The following is a 23,654-nucleotide window of genomic DNA, read 5'->3' on the forward strand; positions in this document are numbered from 1 at the left end:
ACAAGGAATCAGCTTGCTTAGGTGCTATGGACCATCACAAATCTTCTGCTCTAAAAATGAGGCATGGTTGTTTGACTTCGCATTCTGTGGTAAACACATAACTATGTTATACAACAGCATTATGTTCCATCTTTAAATTGAGCTTTGTGTAGTTAAATCATATATATGTCCTACACATTACACAGTATATTTTCACTTATAAGAGAAGTCTAAATAGGAAAATAAAAATAGATATAACATCCTAAATCACACTAACATATGAGTCAATATGTTAAACTGAATCAATATAAAAACAATAAAACCAACTATCACAAAAAGAGACAGAAAACATGCTGCAGAATTAAAATCTGTGAAGACAGCTGAAGTTCTACTCAGCTTAAGTTGAATTTTATTTCTTACTTTTATATACATGCATGAACTATATGTAATCTTAGAAATTTATTATTTGGTCTCACCATTTGCTCTCATTATCCAAAAGAATTTAAATTCCAAATAGAAATCAGAATAAAAATGCCATTTTACAGGTTGCCACTTTACTTATAAACAGGACTAAATGAATAAGATTTTCAAGACAAACACACTGAAATAAGATTTCTCTAATATTTGACAATATTAACCTCTCTCTTGCAAGAAAAGTAAAATTCCTTCCTTTACCTTCTACCTTTATGTTGGTCAAGCTCAATAAAAGGAACTGAATTGCTATTTTATAACCCTTTTCTATTAAGATCATAGAATCATAGAACAATTTAAGTTGGAAAGGATTTCTGGAGGTCCCCAGTCCTGCTCAGAGTAAGGGCACCTAAAGCAGATTGCTCAGGGCCATGCCTTGCCGAGCCCTGGAAGTCTCCGAGGACAGAGACTCCTCAGCTGCCCAGGGCCCCACTCCAGTGTTCGACCTACCTCATGGGAAAACAGCTTTCCTTGCACCTACTTGGAGTTTCCTGTGTTGCAGCTTCTCGTCTTCCCACTGTGCATCTTTCAGGAGAGTCTGGCTTTGTCTTTCTCCATCCTCCCACCACACAGTTGCAGACAGCCATAACATCTCCCTTTCACCTTCTCGTCTGAAGACTGAACATACCCAGCTCTCTCAGCCTTTCCATGTGCTCCAGATCCCGACCATCCTGGTGGCTTCTGCTCGACTTGCTCTGATAATGTCTTGCACTGGGTAGCCCCAAACTGGAGACAGTACTCCACATACAAGCACCAAATAGGACAGAATCATCAATTCCCTCAGCCTACTGGCTACACTCTTGCTAAGACAGTCCAGGATGTGTTTGGCCATCTCTGCCACAAAGGCATGTCGCTGTCTGATGTTCAGTTTGTCCACCAGGACCCCCAGGTCTTCTCCTGCAGAGCTGCTTTCTTTCCTGCTGGCCCCAGCCAGCGCTGCTATGGGGGTTATTCTGTTCCAGGTGCAGCACTGTGCACTTGCTTTTGCTGGACTTCATGGGGTTTCTCTCAGCCCCTTTCTCCAGGCAGTTGAAGTCCCTGTGAGCAGCAGCCCTCTCAGCCCCTTTCTCCAGGCAGTTGAAGTCCCTGTGAGCAGCAGCCCTCCCTTCCAGTGTATGTACCCCCCAGCTGGGTATTATGCCCAAGTTTTTGAATATGAAATATTTAAATCTAAAAAGAGAAATCTTATAAAAGCAACTCTATCTGGAGATACTGACTTGGATTTGCACTTTCTGAAAAAGATTAAAACTGATGGCTGAGTGTTTCAGAATACCCCAAATTACACTTCTGGTGCATGCCATTGTATTTGTTGAACGTTCTCTGGCAGAGAAAGGCGAAAACAGATTTCAAAACCTCTACTCCCTTGTTATGATATGATTCAGGGCATTTAGATCATACTGTTTTGTATCTCCCTACAAGTTTTCATCACAAACTTCGGGCTTTCATTCATGTGCTATTGCAAAACAGATATTCTCCTGAATGCCTCGTAAAGCTTTTCCACAGACACAACAGTTTCTGTTGCTCACACTAGATAAGTTAGTCAGTGAAAGAGAGAAACTTCTACATTGTGTTCCGAAGTGTTTGGTTTTTTTTTTTTAATCACAAGGAATTGTTTACTTAAGAGTTGTTGGGTTGTTTGGTTTTGATTTCACTCCTCAACCGAATCTTTCTGAAGATGAAAGTTGGAAAGATACTTAATCACACATAGTTAATTTACAACTGGTACAGTTTAGCTAGTTGCCCAAAGTCCAAAAAGACAGAATCAGACCTCCCATAATGAAATGCTTGTGTTTACAGCCAAGAGAACTGATTGAGGCTCACAGAGAAGAGAACTGATTGAAGCAGTTCATGGATCCTGGATGTCCATGACAATGAACTCCAAGTATAGTATTAAAGGCTATTTTTCCTCAAAAGCATAATGCAAATATTGGAGTAAATATTTTAACACAAATATATATTTTTCAGGAGAAAACATTTTTTTTAATATGTCAAAATTATTGTTTCTTTGTGAAGAAATAGTTATGGAGCTGATCTGTTTTTCAGTTTGTCTTTGATAAAACTCACTTGCTAACATTTTATGGCAAAGGGTGCTTTATTGGAGTTTGTTACGGAAGGACTCTGAGGTTAAGATAGAAATTCTAGTCATATTAAGAATAATAAAACAAAATAACCATAGAATTAATGGATAGTGCTTATACAAACTGAAAAGAGGAATCATGCAGAGTAAGAATTAGGCTTTAAATAGTCTATAGTTTACGTAACTCCTGTAAGTATCAGGTTGTCAACACTGAGTAACTGCCAGGCAACACTGCAACTTAGCAGCCTAAATAATAGTTATACAAAGTGAGAGAGAGACAACCAAAATCCAAGCAGACAAAATGCTCACGTAAGACATGAAAAATCCATTTTCATGTCCCTGCACTAACTGGTACTATAAAATATCTGTATATTGGCTATTCTAAGCTGTCCTATGCCTGTTTTTCTGCCGGCTACAGGGTGGGAGGGAGGGATAGGGTTATTGGTTTGAGCGTTCTGTCCCTGCGTGGAATGGAAGTAGTTTTGAAATCTCAACAAACTTTGTACGATAGGAAAACTAAGTTCTTCTGAACTCTCCCTGATATATTTTCAAGATTCATTGCCTATATATTCACACATTTTACAACATTTCTATGCCTTATTTTCAGAAATTGATTAAGAAAAAAAGTTAACCCTCTGGGCAAAATAAACTGCAAACTGCAAATCCTTGGGCCAATAAATGTACATTGAGCACTTTTCCTTGGAAAAATGGCAGAAAGCAGTATCAGGCTCACTCCCATGGTACTTCCCCTTCCACAGTGAGCATCTATCTTTTGATAAGTCATTAGAAGAGATGACATGTGTATCCCGGCACAACTAGATCCTAGGGAAAAGTTGACAGATGTTATAGTATAAATCAGTTCTGATGCACATTGTGCTGCCTCCAGAGGCATCTTCTGGTCTTCTACTAAAGGTTACTGAACCATATATAATATAAAAATGCAGATACAATTGTAAGGAATAAATGTAAGGTTCTGTTCTACCCCACTTAGAAAGTCTAATGCATGAATAATGTTCCATCTGCACAATGGTCAAATGTGACTGAAATTGATTTTAGATGTACCACATGGAGCAGCACAGACCTTAACAAGCTTAGTGACATGGGGGACCTTGTCAAGAATCTGTACAAAATTCATGATACAAGAAATTTCTATAAATGAGAATCTGGGACAATGAAGAATGGTGGTTATGTTACAGGAAACTTTCGTACCAAGTAATCAAAATGAATCACATACGGAAGGCATTCTTAAATAGAATATAACAAGGTTTAGTCACATTAAATTTATAATGAACATGTGAAACATGTCAGATGTGCAGCTACATATCCTGACTACTAACATTTCTGGACGTATGAATAACGTGAGAGCAATGGGAACAAAACAGTCTTTTGCTAACAAGTTTAGCTGGATAGGTTTTCTGCCTGCAGCTTTAACCTTTCCAAAACCTACCTCAGTCAACACCACGGAGTAGTACACCCCACCTGCATCTGTGATATTCTGGAGTTGCTCTAGGCTTCCTCATATCACTCCTAAAATGCTAGACAATGATCCAATGACACCTGGTGATTCTGCAGAGGAAAGAAAGAAGAGTTAGAGTAATGATATTCCACACTTTCCTCTTCTAATGGCAAATGCTCCATGACACGGCTATGCTGGAGGGAAGTGACATGTAGAGAATTGCTCCAGCCTCATGGCTCTCAATCATGCTTTGGCTTGTGTAATTCTGTAATCGTTCGGAGCAGTGGTATTAAACAAAGCAAAAGGAAGAACCTGCGACTGATTTGTATTTGACAGAAGAGAAATTATGTTACAGCAGCACTTTACCTCAGTAATTTTTTGCACATATTGAAAAACTCTATTTTACTCTGCCTGTGTTGTTTGATTCATACCTGCTTCCTATCTTGAGGGCCAGTTAAATTCTCACTGTTGGGTTCCTTTGGATTTGGTGTAACATGAACAACATGGTAGAAGCCCTCAATAAATGTATCTGAGGAAAAAAAATCAAAAACTTTTTTTAATCTATCATTCCTCAAAATCGATGAATTTCCTAAAAAGGCTCTACCATGTTTAATATGCTTTAGCATGAAAAAAAGAAATAATAAAATCATTTTTAAGACTCTTAGTTTTCACAAAGAGCCATATATGAACATGTTATATAAGATTAAATCAAAGTCCTGAGTTAAAGAGATTAATGACCAGAAGGTATATTTTATCTTACCAAAAATATTTCACAACCTTGCAGCTTTGTGTGATAAATGTGTTTTCTAGGCTTTCATTAATCTTTGTGAGGATTATGGTTTTAAAAATTATGAAAAGAATGAAAAAGGCTGTAAGCTAAGTATTTGTAACTTCGGAAATGCCCTATGCCAGAACTGGTACCTGTATTCATTCAGAACTCAGGAACAACAGTCTTTGAATAAGCACTTTACTTAATATTTTTCCTTTTAGGCTGACATGTTATTTTCATCAATATGTAAATACCATTGATGATGTTCACATCAATGTGTATTCACTGCACTCTGTTCATCTCACTTCTGGAATACAGAATTATTCATTTCTTCATCAGCTCTTTAAATCCTCTAAGTATAATGGTCACTTAACAACCAGAAACATAATTTGCCACCATACTCTGATAAGGCAACAGTGTTACCCTCATTTTACAGATGCAGAAGTAAGGCAGAGAAACATTAAAGTGTCCTTTAAATTAGGATGTCCAATCTGAAATATTTAGCAATCCATTTTTCAGAGTACTCAACTTTCGATAGCATAGTTAATATTAAAATCACTGCCTTCATTTACTTCAGACTAGCAGTCAGTGTCAAGTTCTCAAGTTGTAAACCAAGACAATGAGGAAAACAGCACTAATAGCTATTTTTGTATTTTTTAAACATTATTCTCAAACTCCCAAACTGGCTAAAATCCAGCCTGAACCAGGAGACTGTCCTCTGAAATTCCCACTCAGTATTTCCCACCATATCCTGCAATGACAATTCTGCAACCTCTGTGACAGTCAAAGAGTTTTATAGATAAAACCACTTCCACGTTCATTGGGTTGGCTCACTCTCAGACTGGTCTTTCCCAACAGGTTTGAAGATTATAAGTGTCATGTGATTGAAGATTATATCACAATTCCTTTAAAAGACACATAAGGATTTCCTTCATTTCAACAGTTCTTAACTTTTGGGGGACTGATTTCACAACGTTGGTTTCTTTTTGTTGTGTTTTGTATGAATAGCTTCTCCTATGCTTAGATAAACAAAAAGCAAACCAAAAATTCCCAGGAATTTAATCTTGGCTTTCCATCCTTTGATCCATAACATCTCCACTAAGTATGTTGGTCTCAGCTGGTAATGTTCACACTCTGCGTGAACTTTCCTGTTCACACAGAAAAATGATGTAGCTTGAAGCACCATAGCGCGGTGAAACCCTGGCTCAGCCAAACAGTTGAGAACAGAGACAGCAAGGCCAAAAATGAACACGTGTGAAAAGAGGCTTGGTGCATGCCAGGGTGTAACAGGAAAACAACCTTGAAAATTAGCAGCTTAGGTATGAATAAATAGCTGCTTTTCCTAATTTAGTTTCCTCTTTTGCATTATAAAAAAATCAAAGATTTTATCTTTAATATATGAATGGCATGAGAACAGTGATGATACGGATATAGTTTTTCTGCACAGGAATGATAAATGAAGTCTAAAGCTCCTTCTCTACTGCCCTGTGCGATGCCTGTTTCAGAAATCAGGCTTCTAAGTAGACTCACAAAACACGTCTGAACCAATCTGTTCTGTTCAGGAAGGCATTCAGGCACCACAAATTCCGGGGCTAAAAGGCCTGTCAGTCACCAATTTAGTGCTGTGATTTACTCTTACATGTTGCAAGGACATTATTAGCCACATACCAGTTTGCTTTGAAAAGAAGAGCAGGATTTTTCAAATCAAGTTTAAATACATACATTGATTCCATAATGTCTCAGTCTGCCTTCTCTAACTCACTTCAAGATTTTGATTATGGAACCACAGAATTTAAAGACAAGCAACTGAACTGAAAGTTAATACAATAAAACCAGTTAGTGTTTCTACTGCCCGTCAATTCGATTTTCACAGAGAGGGAACTGGAGTGTTTCAACTAGCGATTCACCCAGTCCTCATTTCTGGATTCTGCCATACTTTGCTCTGCATTCTTTAAATGCATCACACTTTAAAGTGTTTTGGGATCATATTCCCTGGCACATAAAGATTCTTCAGTATGGATTTATACAGAGGAGACTACAGCAGCTTGAAAGATGGAAGCTAATAACATCAACACAGCATGCGTATGATTTTATGCACAGAAACTTGGCAAGAGTAAGAGTGTTTTTAGTGGAATGTGGCTATGCTAATACTCCCTCCTGTGAATAGCTCCTTTTCACAGTATAATCAAGATCTCCATGCAGTGATCAGAGATGCCTTTTCACAGAGCTGCTTTCAAAAATCAAATTATCTTCATTATTATTAATTTTATGAAAATAAATTACCTTGAAGTTTAGTGCTAATTACTGTCCCTGTCATATAGCCCAGTAAGGGGAGGTGTAGACATTTTATGCAAGAGAATTTCAAAGACGCTGGCTACAACCTTGCAAAGTAATAAAATGTCTTCTAATAAGCGTAATGGAAACCTCATACTAAAATGTCTCTAGTCACAATTAACTCCCAACAGGATACAGCAATAAAGGACATATTTCCCCTTTTATTTTAAACTTCAATACTATTACTTTTGTGTCGAGAGAAAACTTGAGAATAAATAGTGCACTTTTTCTGCTGTATTTTACAAGATGTTAACAGATATACATGGCTCACAAGAAATCCACGTCTGAATTTTTGCCTGTCTGGGGCTTTGTTTCCTTGTTCTGCAAATAAGCTCTTTATTGAAATTAGTATTAAAAAGCACATTTAAAATCCATTAAGTTTTGGAAGTCACTGCACTGATTTGACTTATAGATGAAGGGCTCAGGACCAAGCTAAAAACCCTCTAACCTTGATGCCTGTTTTATCTTATGATCAGGCCAGATAAGCTCTTGGATCAAATTTAAGTTACTTCAGCCATCTGCTAAGTGCTCAACCAGAGGCTTAGGGAGCACGACGACAGTACTGTCTTACAAGTCACAAGAAATGGGCACGCTGACGCGGTCCTGTATCCCCCCTCCTTGCAACGGTGTTTTCAAGCTTTGTGTCTAAAATTGAGTCCCAAGACTCTCTGAGCTGTAACCTGAGGAGACCTCTTTGGTGAGACAGGAAAACACACAACAGCTTACAGAAAACTACAAGACTAACAATAGTCCATTCCCTTTAAAATTAGCAATTTTTAAAATGACTAGTTTTGTTCTCTGACCTTAAAATTTAAAAGAGAAAGAAGGTAGCAACATCTGAAAAACATACCAAAGCCCACAAAACCCTAATTCATGCTGTTTCATTCAAAGAGCCGTAGCAAAAGGCTGTCTGCGTGCGAAGCGGCGAATGGGGAAACTCCTGCTGCTTGTGGTGCCCTTCTGCGAGCTACAGTCAGCAGAACTGCACAATATGATATAACATTCCCTACATAAAATAATTATAATAACTGCTAGATAAGAGACATAAAAGTTGAAAGGAAGGAATAGTTTTCCATTCTCTCTTCCCCATTCATCCAGGTATGCATTAGACAAAGCTGTTCGATAGATCTTAGGGCTGGCTTAAGTAATGAGTCATGAAGTAGGAAAGAAGTAAGTCAGAAATCACTGTTTGGGTAGTGATGGAAATTTTACTTGAATTCAAAACCAAGCAAAATGCAGCAGAAATCAACTATATGAAAATAATGTGGAAATTTAAAGCATGGATTTCACACCAAAGATTACCAAAAAAATCTAACTTTAATAAAAGCTGAAGTAGAAAAAATTATAAAAATAAATAATGTTACTCTGATTAAAAACAGAGCTGTCCTTTAGATTCACTGGCACATGCACACTAGACTAAGAGTAAATAATAAATTTAAAAAAAAAATGTATTTTCCCTTGTCCACTGCTTTTCACTACAAATTAAGAACTGCAAGTAGCATTTCAAGTAAGAAAAGAAAAAAAAAGAAAAAAAAAAAAGCAAAGGTGACCTGTGAATTGATCTCTCAGAGCATGCTGGCAGCCCAGGATTTCCCGTGCAAAAAGCTGGCGTGCCCAGGCTGCATTGCAGCAGGCGACGATCTCCTGCCTAGGGCTCAGAGCACACAGGGGACAACCCGCGATCGGCATCTACAGGCACGTGGGCACATGTTGAGCGGTACCACTTGCAGTGAACAGCAGTGCCAGCAGATGTGCCACACTGTACACCCCCGAGACCGCTTTCGCCCGAAAGCAAACAACATGCGGCTTTGCAGAAGCAAGGCCTTCCCACTTCTTGCGGGGTTTAAACCTAAATGAAGTTATTCAAGCTACTGGACACAGTGAGCACCTTCCGTTTCATTAAAACCCCCTATTTTAAGCTACTGTGTTCTTAGAAGTATCTACTTAAATAAACGAATTTAATACTTGTAATTTTGTCACAAGTTGAGAAAACAAATGTGTATTTTTATTAGATATGAAATATCAAGCAAAATAACACAAACATTGCATCCATCACAACCTCATTGTGTTAATTAAATTCAGAGGCTCAGCTGAGTAATTTTAATTAGTAGTACTGGACATATTTTCAAGTTGTCTGGAAGCAGGAGTTTTCAGTAATTTATCCTCCTTTCTTGGAGCTCAGAAATTTATTCCACTATGTGATTTTAAATGGCTACACACATAAATTTTTCTCCATAAACTGTGAATTATTTTAACAGTTTGTTCATTATTACCAGGTGGCTGAAGCGGAGTGGAAGGGTCCGAGCATGTGTTCACTGAGGCTCACTGCTGGAAGATGTTAGCTTGATGGAGTCAGAGTAAATGACTGGATATTTTTTTAATCAAATTGCAAACATAGATCTCCTGTAAAAGCACTTCTTATTCTCAGATGAGTTAAGGTTGCATTTCAACTCACTCACAGTATTCCCAAGAGATTTCATGGACTCCTGTAGCTGCTTTTGCATCCAGAGCAGTAGCTGTACTTTTGACCTCAGCAACTAACAAAAACTTCTGGCTCTGGCATTTTCTTTTTCTTGGAAGGAGGAACTGATAACGGCTGCTGCTCATTATTCTGTTACTTGAGGTTTTGCTGTTTTATAACAGGCAACTTCTCTGGACATAGAAGAAATCAAAACAAATGTTTCCGTGCTCAGAACAACAACGGCTGTTCAAGGAGCTGTGTGCAAAACCTTTGTGCCGGGTTGGTTTTTTGGATGCTGTGTACTCTGATGGCTCTGGTTGCGCACCACACTTGTTCCTGGGACTGCCGTTACATGACACACGCACACGCATGCACACGCACGCACACGCATGCACACGCGAGCCCTGTGCAGACCAGCGAGCAGCTAAGGGGAACCTTTTGCAGCTCATGCCTTGAGCAGCCATACCTGTGTTTTATACGTACCTCTGTCTTCATCTCGCAATTGCCTGTTTTCAACATAACATTTTAATGGCTTCTCACAACTGTTTTCAGGTATATTATATCTAGCTCATAACAGCTTAACACATACAAAAATTGTTCACTGTTAAAAGCATTGCTAAAATGGCTAATTCAAGTATCCAAAGGCTAGGAAATGCCCTCAAGGTTTCCTTTCAACCCTAGTTTACCTCCTAGGCACCATTAAACAATGTTAATTTTTGATAGCGTGCTAATATCCTATTTTTCCATTGGGTGCATTATTGGGAAGTTGCTCATCCGGTGAAGGAGCGGCGCTCTGCAGTCTCACTGCCCCGTTTCAGTGGGAAGGAAGCGACTGTACAGAGGACTGCAAAAACAGCGCGCAGACCTGTAAGCAGGGCAGCAATGTTGTTTTGTTTGTTCACTTTACATGAAACCATTCCAAAGCAAAACAGACTTGCCAGAAACGTGTCGCCATGCTTTGCTGAGAATTTTTCAGTCTAATACAGTTGATAGAGCAGCTGATAAAACAGGGTATTTGCTGTTTACATAATAGCAAATGCTGGCCAATCTCGCTTGCTTCGCTAACATTCTCACCCATAATTTAGCTGTAACAGTGTTGTTGATGTTTCTTTACAGGAAGAAAGTAAAGTGCCACTGTATTAGACTGCCTGCATGAGAGCTCAACCTGAAATCACCAAGTTCCACTTTCTCCTGTAGAACATCTGTGAAGTGTAATTATAATTAAGCATGTCTTGAATATTAATTGTTCTAATGTCACTGATGTAATGTCCTAGGATACAGTGAATCAGTTCTGTTTCAAACTACTGTTTTATTTAAGAGCTTTGCCAGATGTTCTAATCATTTCACTTAGATTTTTCCACCAGGAAAACAGTTGCTGAGACTTGTGAATCTTTGCCAACAGCCAAGGAAATAATTTCATCCCCAAACACTAGGTGAAATCTCCAAGAATCTATCTTAAAAAAAACAAAAACAAAAACCCTTGATGCTTCAGAAACATTCATATTGCTGCCGGCTTATAAAAGATTTTGCTGAGAACAATGCAATTACTGTAATCATGGGCAACGATGAGCACTTTAATGCATTCAAGTAGTCAATTCCGTTTTTCATTTGCAGCTTATTTTCCCATCAGATCACACAGCAGAAATCCAACGCAATCTGCCTCTGTTACAGAAGTGACCATCGCTGAGGACCATACCCTTAAGCGATGCGCTGCTGTGTCTTTAGTGATGCCAGTGGAGATTCGCCAGGACAGAGCTCCCGAGGACCCAGGATGGGGTCTCTCTCTCTAAATGACAACTTTCCTCTCAGCAGGGAGAGACTCACAGGAGTTGCTCAGACTGAAACATATTTCACAGCTACTCATTCGAACAGTCCCAGACCGCTGTCATTCCACCTGCACTACTTGGTAGCTGCACTACTTCAAATGTGTTACCGTCACTTATTTATAAAGCAGCAGAAGAGAATGGCTTCTGCATCAAAGAGATTCAACAGCGACAATGAATGACTGAAACATCAAGCTAGGGCCTCAGGACGAACCCTGCTTGTCTGACATACTTCTTCTGAAATAGTTCTTTCAAAGTGACTACTTATAAAAAAAACTTATTAAATATGACAGTAGTTAAGCAGTTGATCTCATAGTGTTTCAAGTGCATGTTAAGAAACAGTCAGTTTCTTCAAATACATTGTTTTCAGCAAAAGTATAGATGCCATGGAGTGGATTACAACTTCCATATCCACGTGGAGCTTAAGAGGCACTATACAGACTTGGAAAGAGTGGTTACAGTTCATGTGGAGGGAGAGAGGTAGTGGCACCTATCGTCAAAACTGCTTTCACAAAGAATAAGTCTAATCTGAGATGCAGGCAGACATCTGCGTGGGTTGTGACTGGATGAGCTCTTGGGTAGGCCTGTTCTAAGTTCACGCACAGGCAAGCACACTCTTTTGTTTCGGATTACAAAAGGTAACAACACGCATTTTGTTGCCAAGTTCGCTTCGCACAATATTCACCTGCACAGAAATAATTTTAATCAGCACACAGTAACCAAGGTGAGTTTGGCTAGCTTCAGAAAAATCTGGATCAAATTATTCTGCTAGCACTGTGCTAACTGCAAACAGAAAATGAACGGTGCCAATATCTCACCATGCCAACCACACACTCACCTGACAACCAGCTCTGTAGAGTCCGGCGGCACCAGACAGCACAAACGCCACCCTGCCTGTACACCGCTCGGTTCTTCACAGAGCGCTTGGAGAAGCGAGAGCCACAAATGCTGCCTGCTTCATTCAGTGCCACTGTATATGAGTATTGTATCAAAACTCGCAAGAATAAGTTCTGGGAGGGGAAATGACCCAGCTCATAGAGTACTAGTTAAATAGTTAAATTTTACTTTACAGACTACTAAATCAGAAGAGACAGTAACAGTTACATCTAAAATAGAATATACTTCATTCAAAACATTTGTCTTTCTTCTCATATGCCGTGATCAACATTTTATATTAAATTGGTCTGAGACTGATAATATTAATCATGGAATGAGTTCTGGGAAGTATCTTCAAAGGAGACCATGACAGGAAGAGCAGAAGAAGCAGTTTATCACCAGACTCATCAACAGAGGGTATTATCATGTGTGTCATAAATAACAAGGCAAAAATAGATGAAACTACCTAAGCCCAAAGATCAGAAAGCAAATTTTTAAAGGTGGCTAGAGTTTCTAATATTAATTTGCATGTTAGAAGAAAAACGTGGAAAAGATTTGCAGTAACAAATAAATGATTACATTGAAATCTTGAATAACAAAAGTTTTACCTAAATTTTTTCCAGATGTTAAAACTGTCCCTCTTCTGCTTTCATATCGTCCAAAACAATAAAGGTTTTAAAATTTTATCTTTGAATGTAACTACAGTCTTTGTTAGTATTTTTAATAAAAATACAACTCCGGGTAAAAGAGAAAAAAAATGACAGCATTGTTTTCAGAAAAAGAATATTCATTGTGCCAGACTTATTTTTGAATCTAACAGGATAGGAGATTAAACTTACTGCTCCAGTAATGCTTTTATTGGAAAATACTGAAATCACCTAGTTAATATTCACCTGTGCATTTCGATTCATGATGTAATCAGAAAAAAGAGTGCTGTTATGACTTCTTCCACTACCTTTAAATGTTTCTGCTACACATACTCTAAGTAAATACCAGAAATCATTGAAAAAAGGCAGTTTTAAAAAATAAATGGTCAGCACAATTTGGGAAGTACACAAGTAGCAAGTTCTCCATGGCTGAAAAAACGAGCAACGACTCTTCCGTTTTAAATACATAGCCAAGAATGTGTGCTTTTCCCAAAATATCTTCTGTCTGATATACACTGGAATTTGCTAAAGATGATAAAAGCACGTGAATAATATAAAAATGAACTCAATCCATAGATAATTTTAAGACAACCGTGAGAAAATCAGGGTATTTAGAAGTGACAATTTTCCAGGCAGAACAAATATAAAAGGCCTTAAAATCGGTAGGCAAACCAAACACTGCCGCCAGTATCGACAGACCAAAGTTACCTGCAAAATAGTCCGTGCACAAGTAACAGCCCAGGTATGGGAGCAGACAGCTAGGGGAGCTACTCTGCCCGGCCTCGCAGCCACATCGTGTCCCACGCTGCTCCGCACCGTGCGGTTACGCGGCCGCCACATCGGATGCCACCTCAGTCCCAGCTGGCTGCACCTGTAATGGCAATACAGCAAAACTAACCTGAGTCGGACAATCTGAGAAAGATCTAAGGCTTTTGGAAGAGCAGGCGTCGCTGACGTTGAAATAAATCAAGGAGTTTAGATGTGTTGTAACTCTGAAACCACAGAGAAGCCTTAATCGTTAATATAAAGTCAGTGAGCACAGTTTTGATGTAAAATAAAAAAAAATATTATGTTTGCATTTCTGTAATAATTGATACTGAAATTATTTGTTTTACTAACTGAAATGTTTAGCAGCGGGGATACATACTTATTTATGGTGTGGTAGTAGAACATTAAAAAGAAGTTTCCCTGACAAAATAGTTATCTGATATATTTGTATTTTTTTCCAGAATTTAATCACGAGAAATCAGCAGAATAAATCTTTTCTACACCAATGAAGCACCAGCTAACATTAATGCAGAAATACCTGTTCAAGGCTTTGAAAAGGGTGCCATCACTGAACAGTAACATTTGACGTAGATAAGGTGACTTTCATGTTATGACTGACTAATTTTGACTTGGCTGGTTTGTTTAAGAAATACTGGGTAAGTGCCAGATACAACTTTTTTCTTTCCTTTTTTGATCATAGAAGCTTTTGGTTAACAACAGAATACTAGGCAGTGTTTCTCAAGTGTTAGCAAGCCTCAGTGTCCTCTTGCTAGCCGATGCAGGAAGAAGAAAATTAATTGCATTACCACCACTCACAGAACGTGCATGCTAACCAGCACGCTAAGTAGCAAGTCCAAACAGGTGAGCACATGAAAAAACCTGGCAAATCAAGGTTTACGGAGTTGGTGTTTTCAAGTAGACTGGTGTCCTATGCCATTGCCATGATTTTCGAGCCTGTCTGAGATCCTACACTCTTACAAGCTATATTTATGACTTCTCTGTAGCCACTAGGTTCTTCCTCTTTCTCCCTGCAGGACACTTTACAGCTGTCATCACATCAGCAAAACAGATGGCAGCACTTTGCATTTCAAGAAAGAAACTGAGCATACAGTGCACTCACTTCCATAGAGAGCGAAGGTTCCCTTTCATGAGCTCACTGTATTCTCATTTCCATAATTAATTCTGTTAATCAAGAGGTTGAAGTCTAGTCTTACATCCCCTTTTTTAATCTAAACTAAAGCTTGATGGCTTCACCATTTCATCAAGCCTGGCCTAGACACAGCTGAGGAAGCCAGAAGTTACCACACACAGGAACAGGCGTACTGCCGATCAAGGCTTGGACTCCACAGAGGATCCAAGTTCATCCAAGAATAAACTCTAGTCCTCCACAAACCCCCATATCATTAATACTACCTTGCCCTTGGAATAGATTCAGCATCAAACTTTATCATTCTAACCATCAATATTCACTGTTTGCAATAAGTGGCTTGCTCTTTTGTTGAACGCCAAAGTGAGAGTATCAAGCAATTTGTAATTATAAACAATCGGAAGGAACAAGATAATAATCTTGTTCAGTATGTTTAATTTTAAAACATTCTTCCCTTTTGGGGGGAATACCTACATGAATTCATGTCCTCAGATCTTTCTGTCCATTTTGCTCTATTTATGCAAGGTCCTTTGAAAGTGTTACTGCAGTTAGCTGAGGTCACCATATATGAACTTACTTGCGCAGCAGAAGCATACAAGGGTTGAGAAAATTACAAGTAGTTACACTAGAAAAAATATCTATAAAAATATATTATTGTAGTTTAAGTGCTATTAATTTTTCTTTCCCTGTCAGGAATATATGCAAACTGAATACATTTTTTAAAACAGTTATGTAAATGCTAGATAACCATAAATAACGCTGCATGCATCCAGTCTTCTATGACACTTTATTCTCAAAAAAAAATTTTTTTTTTTAATCTCATGCATTATCAAGGACTTCTGAGCTGTAAACCACTCTGGGGGATTCCACTGACAAAGGACGGCCCTAATAATAGGGAGAAAACATATAGATATACAGCATGGCCATCAAAAATATAATTCAGCATATGAATCAGCATACAGTTCCTTACATTTATTACTACCTATTTTAACTCTAAAGCTATAGAGTTTTATAACTTTTCTTTGTGTTATACAAATTTTCCAAAACATACTGTGTACCTCAAAAGCTGATAAATGATTTCTATTTACTAGACAGCACTACTGACCTACTTTTACTTAAGAAAACAATCTCTTAGATAATTTTATACCTCACATGAGGCAGGCTCCACTGAGAAAGTATAAAGGAATTTAGCTTTGCTAGATTACCAGTAAAGTATGTTTGCTTTTGGAAAGCGTAAGCTATAAACAATATAATTCGTTTCTCATGACATCTCTTCCCCTCTGTGCTCTATTTCTTTTTAATTATTCCAATATACACTGTGTTGTGTATCTCTTTTTTCCATTGCAAAGTGAAAGAAAGTATGGATAAAGCAGCATGGCTGGGGAAATATCAGCTAGGAAATTATCTGAGTATAGTTCCCATTAACAAATTCCTGCTGATTTCAACATGTCAGAGGTTGACAAACAAAAAATCTCACTTCCTTGCCTCCTGATTTCATTACTCACTGAGCAAGACTGATAGACAGATTTTTAATGTGCTGCTTACTCATTGCCATCGTGCTGTTTGTTGGGCACAGAGCAAGTACCTCCTAGATGTTTTTTTAATGTAAGTATAATTCAAATGGCATTTGGTACGTGCCAGTTGACTCTTGTTTGTAAAATAAGGGTTGTTGCAATTATTTGAAATGAATTATCTTAACCTATTCGTTAAGCAATAAATATTTTTAAAAGTTTGAGGTTGCAACTGCTATTCTTTTACTTCATTTTTCTTAGTGAAGGCAAAATGAATCAGCTTGTCCACCGCTGGTAGATGTTCCACAAGCATTTTGTTTAACGTACAAAATACATTGTGATGCTTATATGAAAGAAGTAAACATAATTCCACCTGTATTTGGTTTCCTATTTATACACAAACTCTTCCAGTGTGACTGCTGACTGCTACCAGCAAAGCACTCAATGCCATGTATTTTTTTCCACTAACATACTACAAAAATCAAACATTCCCTAGTAAACTTCATTGGATTTCAATGTACTTTCCACTACAATCTACAGATGATGTACTTTTTTCATTCTATTTCAATACTGCAGAGTTTACTTTCTCATGCATGCATAATAAAAAAGTTATTATTTTAGTGATGCGGTTATTTTTTTAAACAATGACTGTTTCAGCATATAAAAGTTTATATTGTGATGTCAAATGAAAAGATAAGCAAAACATAAGTACTAAGGATGACATAAATTTAAAATGCTGATATATAAGGCTGAATAAGCAACTGTACTGTATACAGTAACAGTGTGATGCACCCATGTAGCTTTCAGTTTCTGTGCATCAGACACAATTTTGCTGAGCAGATTCTTAGCATTGTTAATATTCATACTTCAATGTGAAAAATTCATAGGATCATAACCATGCTGAATTTTTGCTCATTATTTTTCTAAACAGAAAAGGCATTCATAACTTTCTTTTCCAGTTCACAAAAAAATAAAACCAGTGTTTGGTCAATATATGAGACCAGAGTAAGAAAGTAAAATATTTGGGATTTTTCATGCCCATCTAACATTAAAGAGGGCAAATAAAATACATTCATAGTTTTACTATATTTACAATTATTAAATGAAAAAATAAATCTGGAGTCTTCAAAGATAATATTCATTTAATATTATCATCATGGTAAGAACCACCGAGAAAGTTACTCATATTTAATGAACATAGTAAAGTACATTTATTCTTGTCAAACTGAGGAAAAATGGTTTGTGGAAAAATAGGCATAAATGAAGATAAAAATGTCTCAATCAGATGTTTAAAAAGGCTGATAAATGGCTTGAGTCCTAACTTATAATCTGAGTCATGTGTGAACAAAGACCTTCTGATTCAACTTGAAAGAATAAATCTTAAATAAAAAGTGATAAATACATGAGATGGTAGGTCTGACAGCCTGACAGTACATAAATTACTGTAATCCAAAATGAAAAGATTATCATTCAATCTTCTATTACCTAAAAGACCTTGAGCTATTATTAGTTTCCTAGTAATCTCTACAAGTTACTCCAAGGAGAGTATAACTGATCTCCTCCACTACACCTTTTCCCCTTTCTTGGGGGAAAAAAAAGAAAAAAAGAAAAACAAGAAAAACCCAACTCTTTGTTAATTATCTGGCTGTATTTTGCATTGAGAGTCTCAAAATTTCATCTAAAGTTTGCCGCATTTTAAAGTCAAGGGCAAAACAGCATGCTGCTTTCTGCAATGACATCTAGGCAGGAGAATCGGCCCTCTCTTCCTTGCCAAGGATTGAGAGGACCTGCCATGTATGAACCCTGCCGAGTAGAGGGAATAAAAACCGCACTCAGCTTTGTGATATTACTTGCATATCGACCTGCTACACAGAGATAGGGAAGTACATAGAGTATTTCGTCTGCATTCAAATCATGATTTTCTTTAGGATGATGTTTTATGTGAATGAAGAAATGTGGAAGGAAGTAGTGCCTAACTCCAGGCAGCAACAGGTCTTCCCCACCCTGCCCCATAGAGGGGCAATTCTGAGCAGTATTGCAACCAGAGATGAGTTGAAGACAACTAACCCCTCTCCGGATCAGATTTTAGAAGAACAAAGCCCTACTACTGCTGAGCAGGACAGTGGGCTTCGACCAGGGCAGGAGTACAGACACTGGATTTCACCAGCAGGCACTAAGAACGAAGTAGCTTACTCTAAATACATCTCAGGGAAGCTGGTGAGAGCAGGTAATCACCTTAAGAATTATGACCCTTCCTGGCCTAGGGACTGCTGGAGGAATAAATTCAGTCTTAAATGGTTCTTAGGTATACAAAATGCTACTTTAATATTGAAGATTAGATCCAGCACTTTTCTTATGGTTTAATTTCACGAGAGCACTGTTTTTATTATACTATTTTAAGTTTCAAAAAGAAAGCTTTCAATAAAGCTATTAGATCTATGCATGAAGGAGTTGTAGATATTTTATGATTGGAAGAAACAATTGCGATCTTCTAGACCAAGCTGCTGCGGAGCGACACACATAGTAGGTTTTAGTCAGTGGTTGTTGAACCTAGCCTACGACTTGTGGTTAACATACAACGTCATGCACAGAATTCAATTTAATTAATTCCAGAAAATCTGTCCAATCTCTTAACAATCAATTACAGTAATCCAACAGATACGCTCTTTCATAAATCTTACTTAGAGAATTAACTTCCATCTCCCCGTACACAGGGCCTGTAACAGGGACTGAAAGCACCCAAAACAATAATCAGTATGCCGTATTGCACACTGAAGTGCAGAAAGTAAGTAAAGGTATTTTCACTTATGGTACAGAAAACACCTTGCAAAATGCAGAAAATACAAATGAATCAGGAAGAAATACAGACAAAAATAATGAAATACAAATAGATTTTGAAAGTGAAAAGTATCTAATGTACTGTAAAGAAAAGAAAAGCAATCTCTGTGGTGGCAGAGACTTGAAAAGAAAACGTATCCTTGCAGCCTATAATCCATGCCTCAGGAAAGGTTGAATTCACTGAGAAATATGCCAAAAGAGTAGTTGGATAAGCTTATTGCTCAGGAACCAAGACCAATCATCGCAATGGCTGTGCATACTGGGGGCAGGAGGCCACAGTTATGCATTATATCAAACAATTACCAAGGCTACAAGAGAATATCTGACACTTTTAACAAAGGGAAACATTCTTCTAATTAATTTTCTAACATGTTATTTCTAACATGTTAATGTTACACATTATTGCAAATGCCCTTAAAAAATAAAATACAGGTACAACTTTTGTACAGATTTAATACCCTTTGAAGGTATTATTTCTTCACACTGCACTCCACTTTTCAAAAGCAAATACACATTCTGCCTTCTTAATCATCAGCGAAGGTTATGTGGGACATTATCAGAGAAAAAAGTTATTACCAGAGACCACAAGCAATTTTGGAAAAGAAAACAGAGCTGTTGGGCTAAAACTGAACAAAGAAAATTGTAAATTCCCCATAGCTGAAATCATGACAGAAGCGGAACAAGTAGACTACAGTAGCTTTGACACAAATCATCTAAACACTCATTCAGATAGGTGCAGGATACAAAAATTCCTCAGTACGACTGAGTGGGAGGAAAACTTTGCTCACAGTAGCAACCTGAAACTGTTACTAGGCAAGGAGCTCTAACAGAGGTGGTATGAAAAACCTAACAAAGATTTGAAAAAATTGTTCATTTTAAGAAGAAAGTGTTACGTAAAGAGAAAAAGAAGTTGTACTTGGCTGTTTTGAAGTGGTTCCTAGTGCTGTCTTTTGCAACAGCATGGGCAAAGGCATAAGCAAAGAGTTTGTACAGCATGGAAACTATCAGAAATGGGACACTGATAGGTTCATGGGACGGCTAATCCGGTGGTTACAGGCACATTCTTAAAAGCATTAGACAAAAGTTCAGTGAAGCACACTGCAGAGCATCTGCAAAGTCTTCGAAGGTATCCCGGCTCCTACATCCTCCTCACCGAGGAGAGCGGATAATCCAGAGTCTGTCTAGAGGTATCTGGATGGTAAGGTCTAACACATCAAAGAAAGAAGCATTAAAGGGTGCACGTAAGTAAATTAGAGACTGAAATTTCTAATAGAGGGCTAAAAATGTTTCATTCCAGCAACAAAAAAATTAAAATGATCACCTTTTCCTCTTTAGGAGTTGTCCTTAGTTCACTCTTACATGAACAAGATCGAACAGTGTAACTGAAGTGCTGATTAAACTTCATTTCAATGCAGATTTTATTTTAAAAAACTGAGCCTTAAAAAAACTCCCCAAACTAACCGCCAACCTCAAAACCATGCATTTTTCCCAAAATAAAAATAGCCTTTGTCATCTTCTGTTTCCTGCCTCATATATTACTATGCCAGACTTTTTTTACGCATCATCATCCAAAACACAATAATCGCAGGGAAGCCAGAGGAAGGTCTCATATCCACTCCTTGTTTCTGTATTCTTGTGTCAGAACTCGCTATAAGGGAAGTTTTGGGAGAGGACCCAGGAGCACCTTGTCCCTTGCTCTCACAGGATCTCCGGGACTGGGGAAGGGAGTGGGAATCAGCAGGCTCCTGCCCAGCGGTGCTGGGGGCAGGCACTGGCAGAAGGTTGGGGCAAGCCCAAGGCCATGTGATAGGGTATCACATAATTTGCTTAAAGGAAAAAAAATGACTGTACACAGGGCACTTTTAGGTGAACAGACTGAAGTTAATCTGACATAACATCCCTTGTAAAGACGTAAGGAAGCCCTGCTCCTGCTCTGCAGCACGCCCGCAGCGCGGCAGAGCTGCGTGCTGGGCCAACCCTTCTATTAACGGCAGTGCGAACACAGCTCAAGCGCTGCAGAACGTGCCTAAAAACGTCAGCTTTTCTTTCCAGAAGAGAAACATTTAAGCTATGAAGCACGCACTATATACTGTATATAAACAGAACAGGCAGTCTAGAAGTTATGAATGATCTAGTGAATTTTCATATCCACCACAGAAATTTTTTTATAGTCATATGTCTATCATTAGATTTTTATATTATCTTTTAAAAAGCTATTCATATACAAGTCACGAGAGGCAAGCAAAGAGCAGATCTGTTCAGAGTTCCTTATCGAAATGACATCAAAAGCCACACGGGTACTTCCCAAATTCTGTTCTTACTGGGGATGTTTAAGAAAAAACATATACGTATAATTTGTGTTGACAGTGTTTAGATTTGTCCACAGTGAATCAAATCAAATACAAATATGAAAGTGAAGTTAAATCATAAGATTGACTGTCAAGACTTTAATTCTGCCTATGATGGTGATTTCAGATTGCAAAGGATGCAGTTATCTGATCCAAACGTCACTAAGTCTACTACCTAGTTCAGTCTGAACCCATATGAAAAAAACCTCTCCATGTGCTAGAGTACTTCATTTATACAAAGCATTACAAGGGTACTAGCAATAAGTGTTTTTTATGTTTTTGCTTTGAGTGATATTTTTCCTTGTATATTTTGAGTTGTTCTTTTTATTCTTTACTTCACTTAACATGAAAATGCCTGGAAGCAATAAAATATTTTCTCTTTCTACTGTCAGCAGCATCACTATGACCTTATCAAACAAATTTATGTTGACAATTTTCTCAAATTGTACATTCTCTTGTGAGCTACAATAATGTGCATCTTTAAATTATCTGGTGTAGTTTACATCTGTGAAGAATTTTTTAATTATTAATTTTGTACTTTTTTTTAAGTATATATAGAAATGGAAAGAAATCTCCAGGCAAATACATCTACGTTGCACTTCATGAGTAATACCAATAACTGAATATTAATGCTTCTATTTCATTTATATTTCAAGATTAAAACTATAATGCTTGAGATTTCCAATAATTAAGGTTATAATTTCTGAAATTTCAAACTAAAATGTTATAGTACCTTTCCAGGTTGACGGCATGCTACTTATGATACCATAGCACAGTAAGAATGTAACAAAGATGCAGTTTCTTTCGTGAATCATTAAAAAAAGAATTATGTAATCACATTTCACTCCTATTAAGAGTGCTTCTAGTGACACCAAAGATCCATAAAGCTTTCGGATAAAGAACACTCCCTAATTATTTCAATAGTATTTCGTTACACAACAAAAGGAGAAAAATGTGAATAGAGTAGAAATGTTGGGTAAATTGTGAAGCTGCACAAACTCAACCAAATTCTATTTGCAAAAAGCTTAAAAACTCATCCTAAAAATAGCATTAACAAGATTTAACTGATGTTAGATACTTTGTTTGAACCAAATTAATCTTTTTGCAAATTCCAATGGAAACTTCAAACAGCTAATCTCTTCTCCCATTCACTGGTAGGCTGCACTTAGAAACAAAAACTTTGCTCTCACACAAAGAAAAATCCCTGCAATATAAAACCGTCAGTCGAAACTTCACAGTTGTCTCCATCCAGCACTGCACTTCAGTGCAGTCCTATGTCTGAGCACTGAAATACTCCACCTGGTCTTAACAGATCTATTTAAATTCTAAAGTAACTGAGTAAATGCTCCATGAAGACAAGAGTCTACCTGAAAAAACACTATCAAAGGAGGCGTATGTCACTGTTTCGGGATCCTCCCTTCTGACAGGTCTCTCAAGGAAAGCAAAGCCAGCACTCAGAAAGCCAGACTCAAAGGTGGCACTTGAAGCCCGACAGCTTCCAAACTATCCTGGCGTTGGCCCCCATCTGCCCCCAACATTTATAAAAAAATATCAGAGTGCAGCGCTCAGTGCCAACGTCATTTGGCAGCTCCGTAGGAAGCTTCTGAATGGACAGTAACCCCAAGACGAGGGAAACAGCTTCTCCACCCCCAAAAATGGGCTAAAGAAACCCCACACAGATTTTCCCGATGACAAATTTTGAGGACCCTCACAGCAGTTGCAGAGTTGCTTATGGGACTGTACAAGAAACCCTTTAGGCCATACTCTCAGGAATTAGCCTGAAATATCTAAGTTTGGCCTTAGTAAATATCTTTTCTTACCAGAAGTCTGCCAGGAAGACTTCTCCAGGTGGCCACAGCAGGCTGACATAACCAGGGAGCACTGAAGAGTGCATCTTTTAGCTCATAAATGCCCCGCTAGCTTAATTAAACTCACATATATCAGCTCAGAAAGAATAAGAAATCTGAATTTCAGCTTTCTGTGGATTTTTCTGGTGTTTCAGTTTAGAATAAAACCATCTCCCTTTGCTGTTAATTTGTGTTGAGAGTCTGTGATATGCCATATGAAGTCCCCACTCCAGAGATGACTCTCTTATGAGGATCTTTGTTTTGGGGGTTTTTGTTTTGCTCTGTTCTTTATCATCTCTTTT

At 37.9% G+C, this 23,654-nt stretch overlaps 1 long non-coding RNA gene across 3 annotated transcripts in view; it reads right to left on the reverse strand.

Moving 5' to 3' along the window:
- The window catches only part of LOC135329557 (uncharacterized), a 403,599-nt gene that overhangs the window by 168,651 nt on the left and 211,294 nt on the right, over positions 1-23,654 (reverse strand). For 2 of the 3 annotated variants that reach the window (XR_010391057.1, XR_010391055.1), the window contains 2 exons: positions 13,602-13,764; positions 3,975-4,093 (listed from right to left, as the gene is read on the reverse strand). This is a non-coding gene — a long non-coding RNA (uncharacterized LOC135329557). Of the gene's footprint in view, positions 1-3,974; positions 4,094-4,420; positions 4,513-13,601; positions 13,765-23,654 lie in introns of those variants that run through there. The other variant, XR_010391056.1, reaches the window with a different exon arrangement.

This window comes from Dromaius novaehollandiae, chromosome 11 (genome assembly GCF_036370855.1).
Source record: "Dromaius novaehollandiae isolate bDroNov1 chromosome 11, bDroNov1.hap1, whole genome shotgun sequence".
In the NCBI taxonomy this organism is placed as follows: Eukaryota; Metazoa; Chordata; class Aves; order Casuariiformes; family Dromaiidae; genus Dromaius; species Dromaius novaehollandiae.